General features: G+C 35.5%; 1 pseudogene; it reads right to left on the reverse strand.

Annotated features, from left to right (window-relative positions):
* Window positions 1–20,153: 20,153 nt before the first annotated feature.
* Window positions 20,154–20,799, reverse strand: LOC132608038 (agamous-like MADS-box protein AGL62; annotated as a pseudogene).
* Window positions 20,800–21,296: the final 497 nt, after the last annotated feature.

Genomic DNA, 21,296 nt, shown 5'->3' on the forward strand with positions numbered 1-21,296 from the left:
TGAGCTGTTGCAGACTAGAATGGAAGTGTTCTCTTCATCACGTTGTGGGAGACTCCTAGAATTCCTATTCCAGTTAATAGAAATATGAAAGGTTTGAGTAATTTTGAAGTGATATTTGGACTTCTCATTATAATTAATAAAAAGATTAGCTTATTAATTAAAAAAACAAAAAGATAAATAGGTTCTTGGAATATAAAAAGTATATATTTTTTATATTAATGTTTAAGGATAAACTGACAGTTTAATAAGTTGCGAAACTTACCTAAATGTACCCTTCGGCCATCTAGTTTATCAAACATGGGTGAAGTATACAATGTCTATACACTTCAGCTGTATAGGTAGTGTATAGGTATGTATATTATATGTATAAGTATGTATATTATATGTATTAAGTATATATAGTATATGTGAGTTTAGTTGCTTTATACACTACCTATACATTGCGTACATATTTTGTGAACTAGATGGCTGAATGATATTTTGCCATAATTTTTCTTAATTTTTGTGGACATTTTAGTAATACAAATTTAAACTTGAAGGCTTTCTGCTTTTAAGTATAGTATGAATATGAATGATGATTATTGGTTCCATCAATATCATTGAAGGAGTAATTACAATATAGCAATTAAAATTCTACTCGACATAATTTCCACCTACTTAAGGTAATGACAAAGCAAACAATATGCCTTTCCTACATTCAGGAGTACATAGGTAAGGGGAACACACCAGGTTATGCCAAAATGCTAACAAAAGAAATATATAATTAGTAATACCAAATTCAAAATTCTATTTTGAAGAGATAAGAGATAATAGTTAGTACCATCACAATGTTACAACTTTTCTGGTCATCTGGATTCTATCAAATTGAAAAAAAAAAATATATATATATCAGACAAAGGTTCCAACCCGCAAGTATATGCTGCGGATAAGAATGACGCAGTTAGATTATTATTTGTATTATCTTATATTAAAAATACATATTTTCCTTTTTTATTTGTCCATTTAAACAAATCAAGAAAGAATTATTATATCTTTTTCAATATTACCCGTATTATTAAGCAACATAAAATGATACTCACTCCGCCCACTTTGAGTTGTCCACTATATTAAAAGTAGATGTACACTTTGACTTGTCCAGTTTGAAAAATCGAGAGATGGTTTACCATTTTACACCTACTAGTATTAGTATCCGCGCGATGCGCGGAGAATATTAAGTATTTTTATATTGAAATGTTTTATATAAACTTAAGTATTATTCATTTAATTCTACATTAAATTTTTTATTTTTTAAATATATTTTATTTGTTCTTTATTTACCGTTATTTCATTATATCTATTAGTTTTGGTATTGCTACTTTGCCAAGTAACTCCCAATTAGCTTGGCACTTGACTTATATAGTTAGTTCATTACTTCACTTTTTAATAATATACAGATAGATAAATATGTTACTCTTGAAATTTTTTATTTGTTTGTACAGTTTTATTCTATTTCCTAATTCTATTATTTAAATTTGTCAATAATAATAACTTTGAGTATTCTTACTTTGTTTTATCTTTTAAATTAAGTCAAACAATAAATACCTTCAATTTTCTTTAATCCTCCTATTTATACATTATTTTTTATAATATCATATTTCAGTTAGTTTTTTTTTTATTTAGCATAAAAAAATAATTTCTTCTATTATTTTATCATAAAATCTTTCATTATTTTTAATAATTATTAAGTAGTAATTTGGTATTACGTGCAATTATTTATTAAGATTTCTTATTTAGACTTATTTATTATGATTCTAGTTACATGATTAATTATATAAACTGGTTTTTTCTTTATGTATTTCTTATTTTGTGTTCTTGTCTATCGTTATTGCGTTGTCTATTACTTAGTATTGTCCCATTAAGTAATTTTTGTATTAGCTTGTTACTTGACTTAATATCAATATGTGTTACTCCACTTATATAAAGTTTATGAATATAAAATTCTCTTTCTCTGGAATGAATAAGTTAATTTTAATATATTACTTGAAATTCTATTATTTTTTAAATTTTTGAATAATATTTATCATGATCATAATATTATTTAAATTTATCAATGATATTAGCTAAGTTAATTTAAAGTATACTTGAAACAAATGATAGCAGGCTTAAAAAGTAGGCCAATAAAGAAAATTGTAGTGTGTATATATTTTTATTATTTAATTACCGTATATGAAGATTTTGTTAACAGAGACTGTCTCTGGCATTTTATGAACACGTGAAATTATTCGATTGTAAATTTATGTTGTTACGTGGAATTCAATGTGGCATTTTCTTTCAACAAATTCAAATACACCATGGAAGTATTAGCATGGTTTTAAACCCCTCTTAAAACTTACTCATTTGTTATCTGGTAAAAAAACAAATTTATTAGTTTTACTCTGAAGAAGCAAATATTTATCTTTTTTTTTTTTTAATTAATACCTTCATGCGCGATACCAATACATACAAAAATAGTCTAGTTTAGATCTAACCAGACTGCTTGCGATAATACCGACGCTTCCCTTGAGCTGCTATGCTATCTTTTCCTTTCTTGTACTGTGTAATTTTATGTAGATTGTGCTTTTTTGCTTTTTTCACTCCTTTGACTTGCAGTATGTCTTCTTAGTTTTTGGAACATTCACCCGGAGGTTCAAGTTTTTTTTTTTTAAAAAAAATAAAATAAAAAAATCTCATAACTTATGCAACATCAGCAAACAACTTACGAAATTGGTAGCCATGGGAACATCTTATAGCTACTTTATATGCAAATCACAGTCCAAATACATACATATCGTAATAGAAAAGATTATATTTGGATCAAAGGATCCAGGAACTATGATCTAGAGTATGCAAAAGTAGGCTGAATTCTCAAATTGATTGCATTTATTATTATTAGATATTAAATCAACATACTCATGATGGCATAACTTATAGAGAGCCTACCTTACACTTCTAAAAATGATACGACTTTTAACACAATTCTTTCTCAGATGAAGTAAATGGAATTTTATAACTAACAACATCCAGAGTATGCAACATGTTACCATGTATAGGTTGACTGCTTTACAAAACATACGGAGGAAAGAAGTCAATGATTCCCAAAACTGAATCACCTCATTTACAGCCCAGTAATAAGACCAACAAAACAAATTCACATAAGACATGTAGCCCTTTTATAACAATCCAGAACCGATCGAGTGGTCAAAAATTATAAATCAACTGAGGAAAGCGCGTGACAAAATAGTCCATAAAATTGCAGGCTAAACAACATTTGATATGAGACACACCTGAGAACTTTTATCTACAGTCAAATGCAGGCACTCACTGCATCTCAAAGATCCACAGTGACTACAGGCTATATGCAGCATAGATATGGGATAGTTGAGACTTTTTCCTATAAACAATTAAAACGCGATAATAGTTTCATGGTAGAAAGAGATAGATCCTAGATAAGAAGTAGCGTAATTGTTGAAACTGAAAGTTAGTTTTCATGCGGGAAGAAACCTCTATTTGATAAGTTCAATTAAATTAAAATTCACATATATAGTGAAAAATGTAATTAGTTTAGAAATAAAATAAAAATTCCTAACTGGTTAGGATTTCGTGGGGTTTGGGACGTGGGAAGGGAACTTTTTTTATTTTTGTTCTTTTTCATTATTTTTAAATGTGCTTTTAAATTGGGGAGTTAATGTGCAGATTAGTTTTTTTTTTTTCCCCTTTCTTTTTCATTATTTTTTAAATTAGAATTCTGTGGTGATTACACTTGGCATCTCAATAGTGCTTTGCCTCTCCTATTATATATAGATAGATTTTACCCTTATTAGTAAGTACTATTTATTTTCTTATGCATTCCCCAAAACATTGAATTTATTATATTCAAAGGGTATAGTAAACTTATCATTTTATTAATTACCCCCTCTGTCCAAGTTTACTTATTCAATATACTAAAATAGATATACACTTTTACTTGTCCAGATTGAAAAACTAATAGCTAATTTACCCATTTTACTCTTATTATTAAGTACTACATATCCCAATTCATTTCCCGGCATATAATAAATAAGAGTGACATAGTAGAATTACCATGTTATTTGTTGTTTCTTAAAAGTTGTGTCAAGTCAATAATGAACAAGTAAACTAGGACGAAGAAAGTATTCCTTCAAGAGTGTGTCAAATTAAACATGAGCAAATAAAAATGGACGGAGGAAGTACTTAATAGTGTAGTCAAACTTATATTTTCAATGCATAATTAACAAGAATAATTTAATAAAAATGGACTCCTAATAAATACTGACAAGTAAAAAGTGATTGGAGAGAAACTGTATGGGACAATAAGTGCCTTAAATGCTCTTCAACTCAAACGACCTCTTTTCTACTGTGTTTCAAAAAGAAATAGGTTTGGTGTTGGAGTATTCATCCCCCGATCGTCAACCACTTTCAACTTCAACTGGTATACATCATCAGATTTCAGGCTTCACTCAACTAACCATCCCTGCGTGTTTGTCTAAACACAATTTCAGTTTCTATGCATGCAAAAGCACATTTCTACATCCAGTGGCGGATGGAGCTCTATAACTTGGGCCCCAAACTTTCGTTGCGGGGTATAAATTTATGTGTAAAAATTTACTAAAATTACAATAAATAGTAGATATGAACCCATAATTTTAAAAATATAATGGTTTAGTGCTAAAAATTTAAGATGTTGAACCCCTAAAACTTAAATCCTAGATCCGCCTCTGTCTACATCTTCCGTTAACAATGTCTCTCTTTATTTTTTGTGTTTTTGTTTTAGCTGGTTACATGGCTCTCTATGTCGGTCGGTCGTTCAACAGTTTTTATGCTCCTAGCAATAAGCGTTATAAGGCAATGAGGAAAGAGATTGAGCAAGAGCGTATTAGGGAAGAGATCATTGATGAAGAGGTTTCTGCAAAGCGAATGTTGGAGTTTGAGATAAGAAAAGTGTCAAGAATAAAAATAAAATTGATCCAGATCAGTTTCAGAGAAACTGTGAAGAAGAAGAAAAGGGAAAAAGGGTCATAACTTCAACAAAGGAGCCCAAGTATATCAAACGAATTGGACCAGGCCCAAGTCAATTGCAGCCTTCTCAATAATTTATTATTTGGCCCAAAATAGATGTAAGACACATAGCCCAAATCATATTCCAGATTAGAGACAGCTGTATACAAAGGATATACATATTCCAGATCAGAGACAGCAGTATGGAGGAACAAAAAGATTCTCCTAGTTATTCTACAAGCATGCAACATTGTATGGAGGAAGTATGGAGAAATAATATTTGGTTGCATAGTGTTCTGTGCAAAGACAATAGGAGTTAGACAAATTTGTATAGATTTTATATTTATTTTATAGCATAATACACTTGTATATATAGGAGCTCTTCTTCAATGGAAAAAAACAGAAAAATTTCTCCCATTTATTTGTCTTCACCATTTTCTTTCATGGTATCAAAGCAAGGTTAAAGTCCTCTCTAAAATACATCAGTTCTTCACTAAATACATCAATCTATCCAAAAATAAAAAAATAAAAAAAAATCACTTCACTCAATCATTTACAATGGCAGAAAATGCAGTTGCTGTTAATACACCAGCAGCAGTAGTAACAGCTGCAAATTAAACCACAATCGACTCAAATCATCCTTATTTTCTCCACTCTTCGGATGCTCCTGGAATGGCTCTTGTTAACACTCCTTTTGATGGAAGGGGATATCAGGGATGGAAAAGAACCATACTCATTGTATTATCAGCAAAGAACAAATTGGGGTTTATCTCAGGTGCTCATGTTGCTCCAGATTCAAAAGAAGCAGACTACCAACCATGGAGCAGGTGTAATGACATGGTGACTTCCTGGCTCCTCAATTCTTTGTCCAAAGACATAGCAGACAGTGTAATCTACTCCAGTTCTACTAAAGAATTGTGGACGAGCCTAGAACATAGGTTTGGACAATCTAATGGGGCTAAACTTTTCCACCTGCAAAAGCAGTTGAGTGGTTTATGTCAAGGAACACTCAATATTGCAGGTTACTTTACCAGACTCAAGAGGTTGTGGGATGAACTGGAATCATTAAATATCAGTGTGAAATGTGAATGTGTGTGTATTTGTGAAGGAAAGGCAAAACTGCAGAAATCACTAGAAGATGAGAAGCTTATCCAATTTCTCATGGGATTAAATGATGTGTACTCTCAAGCAAGAGGAACCATTCTAATGATGAATCCTCTTCCTAACATCAATGTTGCATATTCTCTGCTTTTGCAAGATGAGAATCAGAGAGAGGTGTACGTAAACCCCTCTATTCCATCTGATTCTGCATCATTCATGGTAAACAGCCCCGCACAAAACTTTCACAAAAACCCAAGACCACCATCAAGGCTTAATGCAAATCAGAGGAATTTGGGAGCACCACAAAGAACTGGGAACAATTTTCAAAGAAACATGAACTTTCATTCTAAGGGAAAGAAATCTAAATATAACCCTAATGTGACTTGCTCATACTGTAAGAAGATAGGACACACTGTTGATGATTGCTACAGGCTAATAGGATTTCCTGATGACTTTCAATTTACTAAGAACATAAAGGGAAATGCAGCAGTAGCAGGAGAAGAAGTTGAGAGGATGAACAACCAAAACATGGAGATGAACTGTTTCAATCAACATCTCAGCAAGGAACAACATTCACAGGTGATGCAAATGATCAAACAGGCAAAACTTTCAGAGTCAACATCAGGAGGAAATTCAGAAATCAATGCAAACTCTGTTGCTGGTACTATAACTAAGTATTTTGGTACTTCTTTCTCAGTTTTCAATTCTAGCTCCTGGATCATTGATTCAGGAGCATCTGAGCATATGTGCTTTGATGATAAGGCTTTTCTAACTATGACACTCCTAGACAAACCTTTAAGTATTAACCTGCCTAACTCCCATCAAATTACTGTCACTCACATTGGTCAAGTCACTATTTTTCCTAATCTTACCTTGAGAAATGTTCTTCATGTTCCCAGTTTTAGATACAATCTACTTTCAGTTCACAGATTTTGCTATCAATTTACTTGCACACTCTTATTTACTTCTATTGGGTGTATGTTGCAGGGCCCTTTAATGAAGAGGCCGCAAGTTTTTGGTGAAGTCAAATAAAGTTTATACCTACTCCAGCCTACCAGTGTCAAGAATAGTTTATTGTCTAATGAGGGTGTTTCTTTATCCTATTTAGGTAGTCATAGCAGTAATGTTTCTACTGTTTCTGTTTCTGTTCCAGCTTCACTTTCTATCCCTAATTGTGCCAATGCTATTTCCAATGTAAAGCTTTGGCACATCAGACTTGGGCATATGCCATTTTCATCAATGAAGAACATTAGTTTTATCTCTACTCCTTCAAACTCTGATTGCTTTTGTGATGTCTGTCCCTTAGCTAGGCAAACAAAGCTTCATTTTCATAACAGTGACATTTCCACTAAATCTGTGTTTCATTTAATCCACATAGATACCTGGGGGCCATATAAAGTTACCACTCACAACAATTACAAGTACTTTCTTACAATTGTGGATGATTTTAGTAGAGCCACATGGATATTTTTGCTAAGCACCAAGGGTAATTCTTTCACAGTACTAGAATGCTTTCTTAAAATGGTTGAAAGACAATTCCATACTAAAGTTAAAGTGATCAGGTCTGATAATGCCCTTGAATTAGGAAGTAGCAATGCTGCTTCTACTTTTCTCAATTCACAAGGTATTGTACATCAAACTTCTTGTGTTGCCACCCCACAACAAAATGGGGTGGTTGAAAGAAAGCACAGGCATTTACTTGAGATAGCAAGAGCATTGTTATTTCAATCAAAGGTTCCTATTGAATATTGGGGAGAATGTATTTTAACTGCTACTTTCTTGATTAACAGAATGCCATCAAAGGTATTAAAAGGAAAAACTCCTTATCAGGTTCTTTTTGGGAAAAAGCCTACATATCAATTTCTTAGATGTTTTGGGTGTTTGTGTTATGCATCTACTCTATCTCAAAATAGAGGAAAATTCGAACCAAGAGCTAAATGTTGTGTTTTCTTAGGCTATCCTAGCAATCAAAAGGGATACAAATTACTTGACTTGGCAACCAAAAAGATTCTTGTGTCCAGAAATGTGCATTTTTATGAACATATTTTTCCATTTTCAGATCCTTCATTCACTCAAACTACCATTTTCCCTAGTCCTACACCTGCAAGTTCTCATACTTTCCCCTTCTCTAATATCCCTAATCAAGCAAACGTACCAAATAATTCCAATGAGAAAACCATACAAAATGAAACTATCACTACACTATTATCACCTACAACTTCATCACCATCTACAACTCAGTCCTCAAATCATCCTTCAACTTCATCATCCACTTCACCTACTATCATATTAGACCATACTAATTCACCTTCACTACCTCAAACCATCTCACCTTCCATTCCTACTTCTACACCTCCTGTTCTCCCTACCAGAATTTCCACTAGAGAAAACAAAGGAACTTTGCCTTCTTATCTACTTGATTATTACTGCAATAACATTTCAATGTGTGATATTACTAATTGTATGTCTCAACCCATTCCTGTTCCCACCATATCTATTACTGCTTTATCAGTCCCAAATCAACATTTTCTTCATTCTATCTCCAATATCAAAGAACCTAATAGTTATTACGAAGCTTCTACACATCCTGGTTGGAAAAAGGCAATGGAAGTTGAACTTAAGGCATTACAGGATAATCAAACTTGGGAATTGGTCAATCTACCCCAAGGAAGGAAAGCTTTACCTTGTAAATGGGTTTACAAGGTAAAACAGAATTCTGATGGTACTATTGAAAGGTTAAAGGCAAGACTTGTTATTAGAGGGGATATTCAAAAGGAGGGCATTGACTATAATGAGACGTTTTCCCCAGTAGTCAAGATGACCACAATCAGGTGTCTCATTGCTATTGCAGTCAAAAAGGGATGGGAAATTTCACAATTTGATGTTAACAATGCATTCTTGCATGGGGATTTGCAAGAAGAGGTGTATATGAAATTTCCTCCTGGTTTAATTCCTACTTCTACTGATCTTGTTTGCAAACTGAAAAGGTCCTTATATGGTTTAAAGCAGGCCTCAAGGCAATGGTATGCTAGGCTAGCAGGGGCTCTCAAGTTTAAAGGTTTCATTTCATCACTTAATGACTATTCCCTATTTTATAAGTCATCAGGGGAATATACTACTATAGTAGGAGTTTATGTGGATGATATTCTCATCACAGGAAATCACTCAACGGAAATCAACAGCCTCAAAGGATTTCTACATTCAGAATTTCAAATCAAGTACCTTGGCCCTTTACACTATTTTCTAGGCATGGAAATCATCAGAGAAACACAAGGTGTTATAGTTTGTCAAAGGAAATATACCTTGGATCTGTTGAGTGAGTTTGATGTGTCACATATGCCTCATGTTTCTTGTCCCCTGGATCCTTCATCTAAATTATCTGCAAAATCAGGGAATTTGCTATCAGATCCTACTGTTTATAGACATATAGTAGGAAAACTTAACTACCTCACTCACACTCGACCAGATTTATCATTTGCAGTTCTTACCCTTAGTCAATATATGCAAACACCATGTGTGGATCACTTTTATGCAGCTTTAAGAGTCCTCAGCTACTTGCGAAATGACCCAGGTCAAGGTATCTTCATGACATCTCATCCTTCATTTCATCTTCAAGCTTTTTGCAATGCTGATTGGGCTTCATGTCGCGAATCTCGAAAATCAGTGAGTGGGTTCTTCATCAATCTAGGCGGATCTCCCATTTCCTGGAAATCCAAGAAACAAGACTCCATTTCTTTGTCATCTGCTGAATCGGAGTACCGGTCGATGCGACGACTTGTGACTGAGTTGACTTGGCTTACTAGACTACTGAGCGATCTCTCAGTTCCACCTAAACTTCCCATACCAATTCATTCCGACAGTCAAGCAGCTATACATATAGCTCGAAATCCCGTGTTTCATGAGAGGACGAAACACGTGGAACTTGACTGCCATTTCGTCCGGCAACAATACCTTTCCGGTCTCATTTCTTTGACTTTTGTTCCTTCAAAGGACCAGCTGGCCGATCTCTTTACAAAATCACTTTCTGGCCCAAGTCACCATCCCATCCTTAGCAAGTTGGGTGTTTCTTCGTCTCCCTCCAACTTGAGGGGGGATGTCAAGAATAAAAATAAAATTGATCCAGATCAGTTTCAGAGAAACTGTGAAGAAGAAGAAAAGGGAAAAAGGGTCATAACTTCAACAAAGGAGCCCAAGTATATCAAACGAATTGGACCAGGCCCAAGTCAATTGCAGCCTTCTCAATAATTTATCATTTGACCCAAAATAGATGTAAGACACACAGCCCAAATCATATTCCAGATTAGAGACAGCTGTATACAAAGGATATACATATTCCAGATCAGAGACAGCAGTATGGAGGAACAAAAAGATTCTCCTAGTTATTCTACAAGCATGCAACATTGTATGGAGGAAGTATGGAGAAATAATATTTGGTTGCATAGTGTTCTGTGCAAAGACAATAGGAGTTAGACAAATTTGTATAGATTTTATATTTATTTTATAGCATAATACACTTGTATATATAGGAGCTCTTCTTCAATGGAAAAAAACAGAAAAATTTCTCCCATTTATTTGTCTTCACCATTTTCTTTCAAAAAGAGCTGATGATGGAAAGAGAAGTTGCAATGAGGAGAGGAGATAGAAGATTTGCTTCATTGAATTATTCACCAAGGCTTCCATTGTTGAACCAACAGGCTGATGCCCTGGGAATGGGTGCCTCTGTATCTGGATTTGGTGGTAGACATAACGTGGAAGAGATTTTAGAGGTGCCTTTTCAGCAACGTGCGGTAGGACCAAAAGTTTCAACATTGAAGCCTGTTCCAAAGATCGAGACTGCAGAGCCTAAGATTTCACAATTGCAGCCCACATTAGAGTCTGGCATAAAGAAAGATAGCGAAATCTTGTTGGTTCATATTTTTCTTTATTGTTGGCCCTGTTTATCTGTTTATTAACTCTTGATTACTGCAGATATGTCTATGTTATTCAGTTTCAATGCTGCAGTCTTTTTTGCTTTTTGTGTTAATTTTTTTTTCCACCCCATTTAGGAGGATTTATAGTGTTTCCACACTTCCCCTCCAGTGTGACTCGAACCCAGGACCTACCGGTCGTGGGTGAAGGTTGCTTAACCACTGAGCCATCCCTCACTTGTCTTTGTGTTAAAATTTCAGTTGAAATCAGTCACAATTTGTTATTTGCGTCGTCTGTTTAAGTTTTTGTGTAAGTTGAAGTATGCCGACTATTTGAGTTTTGAAGTTTAATGTCCTTAGAAATAGTTGCTATATTGAAATCAAATGAAGTAGTGAAAAGCTTTTGTTCCCTTTGACTTTGTTTCTCGTGCACAGACAACAATCTTGATCAATCCTCACTAACCCCATAATCTCAGGTTCTTGGAAACATGTATTCTTCTGCCAAGGTGGATTTAGGATTTAAGTTTTATGGGTTCAACATTAAACTCATTATATCTTTAAAATTATGATTTCATATCTAGTATTTATTGCAATTTTAGTAAATTTTTACATATAAATTGATGCACTGCGCCAAAAGTACTGGGTCCAAATGAATCCGGTAACGAAAGGCCGCATCAACCTCAGTTCTTCTGCTGAATAAAAAATGGCCATTGCCAAGTAGTATCCGTGCTCTATTGCTGCAATGGCCACATCATTCATAACCTCCCACCAGAAGTTCGAGACTATCTTTTCTTTGGCCTCAGAAATCGCTTTATCAGGTTGTCAAGTCAGCTCATAATGGTTAACACTAAAGTGTATGAAATTGCCCAAATCTACTTGGGCTCCAAGCTCTCGACCAACACTGTTGCTTCACAAAATCCTAACTATTACTGTTGGTGTTAGCTTTATGCCTTTTCCCGTTAGTTTTAGGGACTCTGTTAAAGTTAGGACCAAAGTTGTCCACTTTTTCAACTATATATTAGGACAAAAATATATATATACCAATACTTAAGGGATTATGCTGGTTGATCCCTCTTTCATAGGTAGATCCATACTTCCTTTCCACATTATCTTTCTTTTAACTGCTACCCTTTGCTCATAATGTTGACTCAATTTCATTGAGTTGCGATTGAGACTTGCTGGAATTATCCGCACGTGACCTCTAAGAATCTTCATAATTATGGTGCTCACTACTAAATAACTTACTTTCCAACATTGTTTGAGGCTCATGACATCTTTTCTTTCAATATGTATGTAGACAAGGGGCCTTTCAACTACTGAATCTTGAATTTACGCAGACCAATCACTAGTTGGTGTATAGGATGTTGTCATTCTAGGGACAAGATATGTGACGGGTTTGTTTCCCTGGTAGTTGGTGGCCATATTACTTGTGAACCAATTGGTGAAGCCAGATGTGACATGGGCATGCCTGTTATTGACCTGCAAGATTCAGGATTATTTGTTTGAGTTGCAAAACCATGTGATGATTTTGCAACTTTTTTTTCTTTTTTTCTGGTGTAGGCTTCTGAACATCAGAAAAATTAGATTATAATTGACAGATGTATCTATCATAGGTCCTTGATTTTCATATGTGGTTTAGTCTGGAGGTAGGCCACCTTGTTTGAGTGCAAGCTACGTTATCTACACAGGGACATTCTCTTTCTGTCTGCTTAAGTGGTCGAAGCATAAACTGTTGGGAAGAAAAAAAAGCAATAACCAAATTGCACGATGAGGTAACAGCGGAAGAAATATCCAAGTCAAAACTTCCCACACTATTTGAATCAAAAGAAGACAATAAATACTAACACAAATGAAAATTCGGGCAGTAGTTATACCAACAATAAAACAGCAAAGCAAGCAAAAATTCTTCACAAAGAGGGTGTCTTATGTACAGTGTCAGCCACTCCTTGACAAAATTCTTAACAGGATCAAGTCTTGGACCACTAAATTCCTCTCATATGCTGGGCGAACAATATTGATCAAATCAGTTCTATTCTCTGTCCAAGTGTTTTGGGCCCAGGTGTTTGTTTTGCCAAAGAAAGTAATTAAGGTCATTGAAGCTACATGTCGAAGTTTTTTATGGACCGGGGAAGCAGAGTTATCCAAAAAAGCATTGCTGGCATGGAGTAGAGTATGCCTACCTGAGGCTGCCGATGGCTTAAACATTTTGGACAGTTTTTCTTGGAATAAGGTTGCCATTAGTAAGTTGTTATGGAACATATGCCAGAAGAAAGATAAACTTTAGGTTAGATGGATTCATTGCTACTATGGGCAGAACAGGAATATACTGGAAGATACTCCTAAACAGGCTTCATGGATCATGCAAAAGGTGTTGAAGGCGGGTAAGTACTACTCTGCAGCTGGATATACAATTACTGAGATTGCGAAGATGAACCAGTTCCCTACAAAACAATTCTATTTGAAATTGAGGGGTGACTTTCCTAAAGTAGAATGGAGAAGACTCATTTGCAATAATATTGGGCTGCCTAAATGGATCTTCACACTTGGCTGGCTGCTCATGGTAATTTGTATACAAGGGACAGGTTGAGTAAATGGGGTGTTGCTACTACAAAGGTGTGTCCCCTATGTGATGTAGTGGATGAAAGTCATTCACATCTGTTCTTCCTTTGTGCGTTCTCGGGACAGGTATGGCAAAGGCTATTGAGATGGCAAGAAATAAATAGAATAAATCAATGCTGGGAAGATGAGGTCTCATGGGCTACCAAGCATGCTAGAGGAAAGACTGCTAGAGCGGAAGTATATAGGATGTCGCTCGCTGCTGCTGTATTTTACATCTGGAAAGAAAGGAATTCAAGAATATTTCAAAATACACAACAGCCCGCTGATTGAATAGTGAAGCAAATTGTTCAGGAAATCCACTGCCGTGGAAGTATGAAGCCGAAGGTTGCGCAATGGCTGGCCAAATTCAATTTCTATCCTACATAGATGTGCATGTATAGGTTGGTTGAAATGAGAATGTGTAGTGCCTTAGTATTTGTTTTGGTATTAGTGTTATGAGAAGCTGCTGTAGTTGGGCTGAAGTCCTGGAGCCATTGTTCAGTACTCAGCTATCATGATTTGTACTGCATATCTAACTTTGGTAATGAAAATTCATCTATTTACCACAAAAATATAAAAAAATATAAAAAAATAAACCGAATGCAAGAGATACCAAATTTACGTGGTAAAACCCCTTCAAGGTGAAGAGGAAACATCCACGGGACCTCCGGCTCACAAAAGCTCCACTAAAATCAACAAGAGTTACAACAATATTCTCCAAATGGCTACAACAACAAAGCCAAGCACGGAGCAACAATACATAAAAGATAGCACCAAAACTAGTGAAGAAAAAGAGAGAAATCACCCCCAAAACCGAGCTACTGTTCGTACTCGAAAACTGGAGCTAAAATCACAAAATCCGATCTGTATCGTTGAAATCGAAGAACTAGATGTTGAGAACCCCCAGTTCAAATTTCATCACGATCCAACGGTTAACGAATCGGAAAACACAATTTAAAGCGGACAGCTGTAGCAACAAATTTCTAGACGAAAATCTAATTTCTCTCTCACGTTTTTCTCTCTATATGGCTGCTATGAATTCACTCTTGTGTACTGAAAAATAAGACCTAAATTGATCCTATATATTGAGGAATTTTTGGGCAAAAGTGGCCAGATCCAAATCGGATCGGGTTTTATTAATCCAATTCTACATAGGAAGGGAAAATCCAAAAATCTAACAATTCTCCCCCTCCCGACTATGTGGAGGAAACTGTCATCCCGGCGATCAACACTCTAAATCTAGACTTGCAGCCAAGCCCAGAACAACCTGAATGGATGACATCTTCACAACTGGAGAAAAGATTTCATCAAAATCAACTCCCTTTTTCTGATTAAAGCCCTTGACAACCAATCTAGCCTTGTACCGTGGAACTGGGTTACCATCTTCATGTTTCACCCTAAAAATCCATCTATTTTTCAAAGCTTTTCTATCTCTTGGAAACTTAACCAGATCAAATGTATGATTATCATGCAAGGATTTAATCTCATCTTGCATAGCATCAAACCACCTTTCTTTTTCTTCACTATACATGGCCTCATCAAAACTTTCAAGTTCTCCCCCATCAGTCAAGAGTACAAACTCATTGGGAGAATAACGTGATGAAGGTACTTTCTCTCTAATAGATCTTCTAAGAGAACTCTCTGGAGCATTAATAACAGCTGGTTGCTGGCCAACTACATCATCTTCTACTGGAGCATCAACAACATCATGCTGGTCATTTTGAACATGATCACTATCTCAACTAGAGTTCCGTTCATCCTCTCTGCTAAACCATTTAACTGAGGAGTCTTTGGAGGAGTTTTCTGATGCCGAATACCCTGTTGTCTATAATAATTATTAAAGGGACTAATGTATTCACCACTATTGTCTGAGCGGATGCATTTTAGTTTCTTCCTTGTCAGTTTTTCAACCAAGGCCTGAAAAGTCTTGAACACATCAAGTACTTGATCCTTGGACTTCAAAGGAAATACCCAGAGTTTGCGAGAATGATCATCAATAAAAGTCACAAAGTAAAGTGCACCACCACGAGATCTTACTTTAAAAGGACCACACAAATCAGAATGTACCAACGCCAGCAAATTCAGCTTTCTTGAAGGCGAATGACTCTGAAAGGAAACTCTTTTTTGGTTTCCAGGCTAAGCAATGAACACATCTCTTTAACTTTGCTTGTTTCACTAAAGAAATCAAATTCTTCTTAGCTAAATTATCAATCCCCTTCTCGCTCATATGACTCAGCCTTCTATCCCATAACTCTGATGAAGTATTATTCTCCACCAAATTTACTGAGTCACCACAAATGGAGCCCTGAAATAAGTACAAGTCAGATATTTTGTTACCTCGAGCCACAATCATTGAACCTCTAAGAAGCTTCCACTGGCCACCACCAACGGTTTGATCATTACCCTCATCATCGAGCCTTCCTACAGAAATCAAATTCAGACGAACATCTAGAGCATGCTTGACATTGTTAATAAACAACCTCGAACCGTTCTTACTTTGCAAGCAAACTGTGCCAATTCCAAGTACCTCAACCTCACTATTATGGCCCATTCGTAACATTTCAAAATTACCAGGAGTGTAAGAAGAAAATAATTCCTTCTTTGGCGTGACATGAGAAGTGACACCTGAATCCACAAACCAGCTAGACTCATCACAAACAAGATTGATATTATTTTTACCACAAGCAACAAGAAGATCATTTTCAGCAGCAACAACAACACGATTTTCATTATCGCCTTTTTCTTTTGCTTTTTCGGGTCTCTCTTAAACTTGTAGCAATCTTTCTTGATGTGCCCTTTCAAGTGACAACAGTCACATGTAAGATTCTTGTACCTGGAGAATCTTGACTTGCTTCTACTTTTGCCTCTATCATTCTGACCTCTGAAGTTACTTCTCCCCCTGTCTTCAATAACCAAAACATCGGAGTGTGAAGCTGAAGAAGACGAAGCTTGAGATCTTCTTCTCATCTCTTAATTCAAAACACCACTCTTAGCATATTCCATAGTTACACCATCACTGGGAGCATAATTAGTCAAAAATATTCTAAGGGTTTCCCAAGAGTCTGGCAAAGTATTAAGAAGCCAAAGTCCCTGTATTTCTTCATCAAACTTGACACCCATTCCAGACAGCTGATCAAGGACACCCTGAAAATCATTTATATGATCAGAAATAGGACTGCCCTCTTTGTATCTAATATTTATCAATTGTTTCAGTAGGAACAACTTATTATTGCCAGTCTTCAAAGCATAAAGTGTCTCAAGCTTTTCCCACAAGCTTTTAGCATTTGTCTCATTCACAATATGATTTCGAACATTATCTTCAACCCATTGCCTAATATAGCCACAAACCTGTAAGTGCTCAAATTCTCACTCTTCATCTTCAATAGACTCGGGTTTCTTAGAAGCAAACACAGGTAAATGCAATTTCTTGACAAATAGAAGATCTTTCATCTTGCTTTTCCAAATATGGTAATTACTGCCATTTAAACAAACCATCTTGCTCATATTTGCCTCCATCATTCAAATAGACAATCAACACAACCAAATACAACCACAAGCTCTGATACCACTTTGTTGGGAAGAAACAAGCAATAACCAAATTGCACGACGAGGTAACAGCGGAAGAAATACCCAAGTCAAAACTTCTCACACTATTTGAATCAAGAGAAGACAATAAATACTAGCACAAATGAAAATTCGGGCAGCAGCTATACCATTAATAAAATAGCAAAGCAAGCAAAAATAAATCGAATGCAAGAGACACCAAATTTACGTGGTAAAACCCCTTCAAGGTGAAGAAGAAACATCTACGAGACCTCCGGCCCACAAAAGCTCCACTAAAATCAACAAGAGTTACAACAATATGCTCCAAATGGCTACAACAACAAATCCAAGCACGGAGCAACAATACATAAAAGATAGCACCAAAACTTGTGAAAAAAAGGAGAGAAATCACCCCCAAAACTGAACTACTGTTCGTACTCAAAACCGGAGCTAAAGATCACAAAATTCGATCTCTACCGTTGCAATCGAAGAACCAGATGTTGAGAACCCCGAGTTCAAATTTTAGCACGATCCAACGGTTAACTAATCGGGAACGCAATTTAAAGCGGACTGCTATAGCAAAAAATTTCTGAACGAAAATCTGCTTTTTCTCTCACGTTTTTCTCTCTATATGGCTGCTATGAATTCACTCTTGTGTACTGAAAGTAACACCTAAATTGCTTCTATATATAGAGGAATTTTTGGGCAAAAGTGGTCAGGTCCAAATTGGATCGGGTTTTATTAATCTAATTTCACATAGGAAGGGAAAACCCAAAAACCTAACATAAACGGCTTAATGCACATCTAATAGAACTAGCCTGTCTTTAGAAAAGTACACACAATTTATCAAACAAATGTTATCAGCTATTATATTTGTAAAAGATCTTCAAATTCTTCTTTAGCTCTTTGAGTGAAATCTCTCCAACACTTTAGTAGGATTTATCAGCTTAAGCTTTCTGATAAACTTCTCTTCTATGGGGGATTAGAACTTAGAACATTTCCTTGCAGTAGCTATCTTTTAATGTAAATGTCTTCTGCTGAATGTAATTTCTTTGAAAGCAGGACATGCGATGTCCTCTTTCTTAACACTGTAATTAGTACCATCAGTTTAAGGGAGAGGTAGCGTATATGGGGTTAATATAGGTTATAATGGAGGAAGTATATCTGTTTCGATCCTTGAAAAGATGCTAGGTTCCCTGATTTTCTTCCTTTAGGTACTCTGTCACATTAGTCACATACTTGGTTTTCTGATGACTATTTTATCAGACACTACTTGATTACAAATATGACCATTTTTCTATGAGCTAGTATTGCTTTAATACAACAACAACAACAACAAGCCCAGTATAATCCCATCATGTGGGGTCTGAGGAGGGTAGAGTGCACGCAAACCTAACCCCCACCTTGAAAGGTAGGGCGACTGTTTCCGAAAGACCCTCGGCTCAAGAGAAGAAAACAGGACAAAAGGTCAGATAGGGCCAAGCATATCGAAAATAATATGAAAACCAGGAATAACAAAAGCGAGAAAGTCATGGTAGAACAGTCCGTAAAGAAAGGAGCCGTAACTACTATAAATAAATAAGATAACCAAAGTACAACGGCCCCATTGCTTTAATACATTCATTTAATGTTTATGAAATCGTCAATACGTTTTCACATCTGCAAACCATTTACGAGGTGTTTAAATTTCTGACAAGTGCTTCTTTTGGCGTTGTACAGGATAAGCCTGACACAATTTTCTCTGGAGCAAAACGGAAAGCTGTAACACCCATAGAAGAGGTTGCTGACAAGCCTTCATTAAGCAGTGCTCTGAAGAAAAATGTTAAACGAGTGGCGTTGTGCACTTTGTCAGGTAAGTGCTACAGATCAATGTGGCCTGAATAACCACCTCCAAGGAAAAAAACACAAACGCAGGGAGGCTGCTTTAGGAGCACAGAAGGATGAGAAAAACTACAGCATTAGTCTTTTCCCAAAGAAACCAAAATCAGAGGAAGGATCATCAGGTCCAATCGATAATGATCAACCATCAGGTGCAGATGACTTGAGCAAGAATGCATACGAGTTCTGGTGTGAGACATGCAAGATATGGACCACCTCTGAAAAGTTGATGGAGAAACATAGGATAGGAAAGAAGCATGCTAAGCGTATGGGAAAACCTTATTGGTAAGGACAAGCAGTGTTAAGAACAAATGACTCAGCGACATTATTATTTCCTCTTTATGATTATCAAATTGTATTAAAGCTGCATAGAAATAATGTTGTGCAAATGTGGGAGTTTCTGTCTACCAACTAGTAGCTTATTTTTATTGTTAAGGAAATTGGATGTTATCAATATATTACCTTTGGATGCATGTTGATTTTCGTCTCTATCTCTTTATTTGAAATGTTTTTAAGTCTATTCGTTAAGTCAAATTTAGTTTATTAGTATTAGGGTAAAAGTATCCAATAATTCACAAAGGCTAAGCTCCTGCAGAGAGCCGAATACAAGTGAACCACCCACCATGTTCTGAGAATATTTAAGGAAAATGGGAAACATACCATCTCCAATCAAATACTGCTTGAAGCAAGGGGAAGAAATGCAGAGGAATTCTAGCAAAACTTAAATTTAGCAAAATTCTGTTATTTACTAATTTGGTAGTTAGATAACTTTTATTTACCTAGAAGATAGCTACAGGTAACAGCATATAAATAAGTAGAACCAGTTGGCTGAAAAACAAATCGATTAAATTACACTAGCTTAAAAGTTATTTACAGTATCATTGTATATGATTTAAATCGGTCTCATAAATAATACTAACATGATAGAAATGTAAGAAGGTTACACTGTATTAATGCCATTTAATAATGAAACATCTGTTGAGATCAGCCAACATCTTAACTGCAACACACAAACTGAGAAATGGAAAACTCAGACCAAAGGCCACCAGTGAGATACTGGTTAGATTAATTTAACCAAAAGAAGAGGAAAAAAGATTAAAAGAATCCATGATTATAACCAATAGTATGGTTATGAGGGTAATTTGAAGCATCCATAACCGGCTTGATGTCATAGTTATCAAACATCTCAGCATGATTCTCAGCTATGAAAGATGAAGAATTATTATTCTCAACCATAATCTTGCTTGCATGAGTTATCACATTCTTTTTCAAGTCTTCCATAGAATTTTTTTTAATTGCTCAAGCTCTTGATAGGCAAGTTCACCTATAGGGGCTTCCCACCAATATTGGCTTTGACAAGTTTTCCTCATTTGATCAAATGCTTCACTCTTTTTCTTCTCAACTTCAAGCTCATCAAGAATTTGAGTGTGCTTCAAGTTGAGCTCACAAACATTGCCATGTCTATGAGCCTCAAAAAGATAAAGCCGATTGAAGATTGGATGAGGATTTCGTGAAAGAAACCTATCCATAATGGACTCAAAAATAGTATGGCCAAAGGTATACACTTTTCTTGCAAGGGAGAAAACTATATGGCAATTTCAACACCACATAGTGTACATAGTTCACTAGCTTTCTTGAAAAGTTTTGAACAACGTTTGGAGAAGGTTACTTGGAGGTGATTCTTGACTTCTATTTTGGCAATTTTGATCTTTTGCCGACCCGTGCTTGGCTTCTTTGCCATAGCTAAAACTTTAACAGAAAGATTAATTCTTCTTTGAAAGGAAGCAAGAGACCAGTTGTGGGGATTGAGTTTGCATTGAAAGTGTAAACATGTACTATTTAAAGGGCTTTGGAATTTACTCTGCAAGCTTGCTGCATAATTGCCTCTAAATGTTTTTACTACTACGTCTTTTTTACATTAGCTGATCATGATGTCTTGATTTGGGAGTTAGAATAACTTAGTGTCTTAATGCATTGATAAACGGAAAGTCAATGCACCTTAATTGGCATTATCAAAGTAATAATCAATATTCATCATCAAAGTCAACAATATATTCCATATATTTTCCTCACATAAGTCAATAATTTATTCCACATATCCCTTAATCAGTACTTATTTGAAGTATTTGTACTTTGCAATTGTCAACCCTTTTATTAGTTGTTCCTAACGGAGCTAGTGCGGCTATAGCCTGTGGCCATTGCCCAAGCTTTTGAAAGTCACAAGTGTTTTTTTTAAAG

Source organism: Lycium barbarum, chromosome 8 (genome assembly GCF_019175385.1).
Source record: "Lycium barbarum isolate Lr01 chromosome 8, ASM1917538v2, whole genome shotgun sequence".
Lineage (NCBI taxonomy): Eukaryota > Viridiplantae > Streptophyta > Magnoliopsida > Solanales > Solanaceae > Lycium > Lycium barbarum.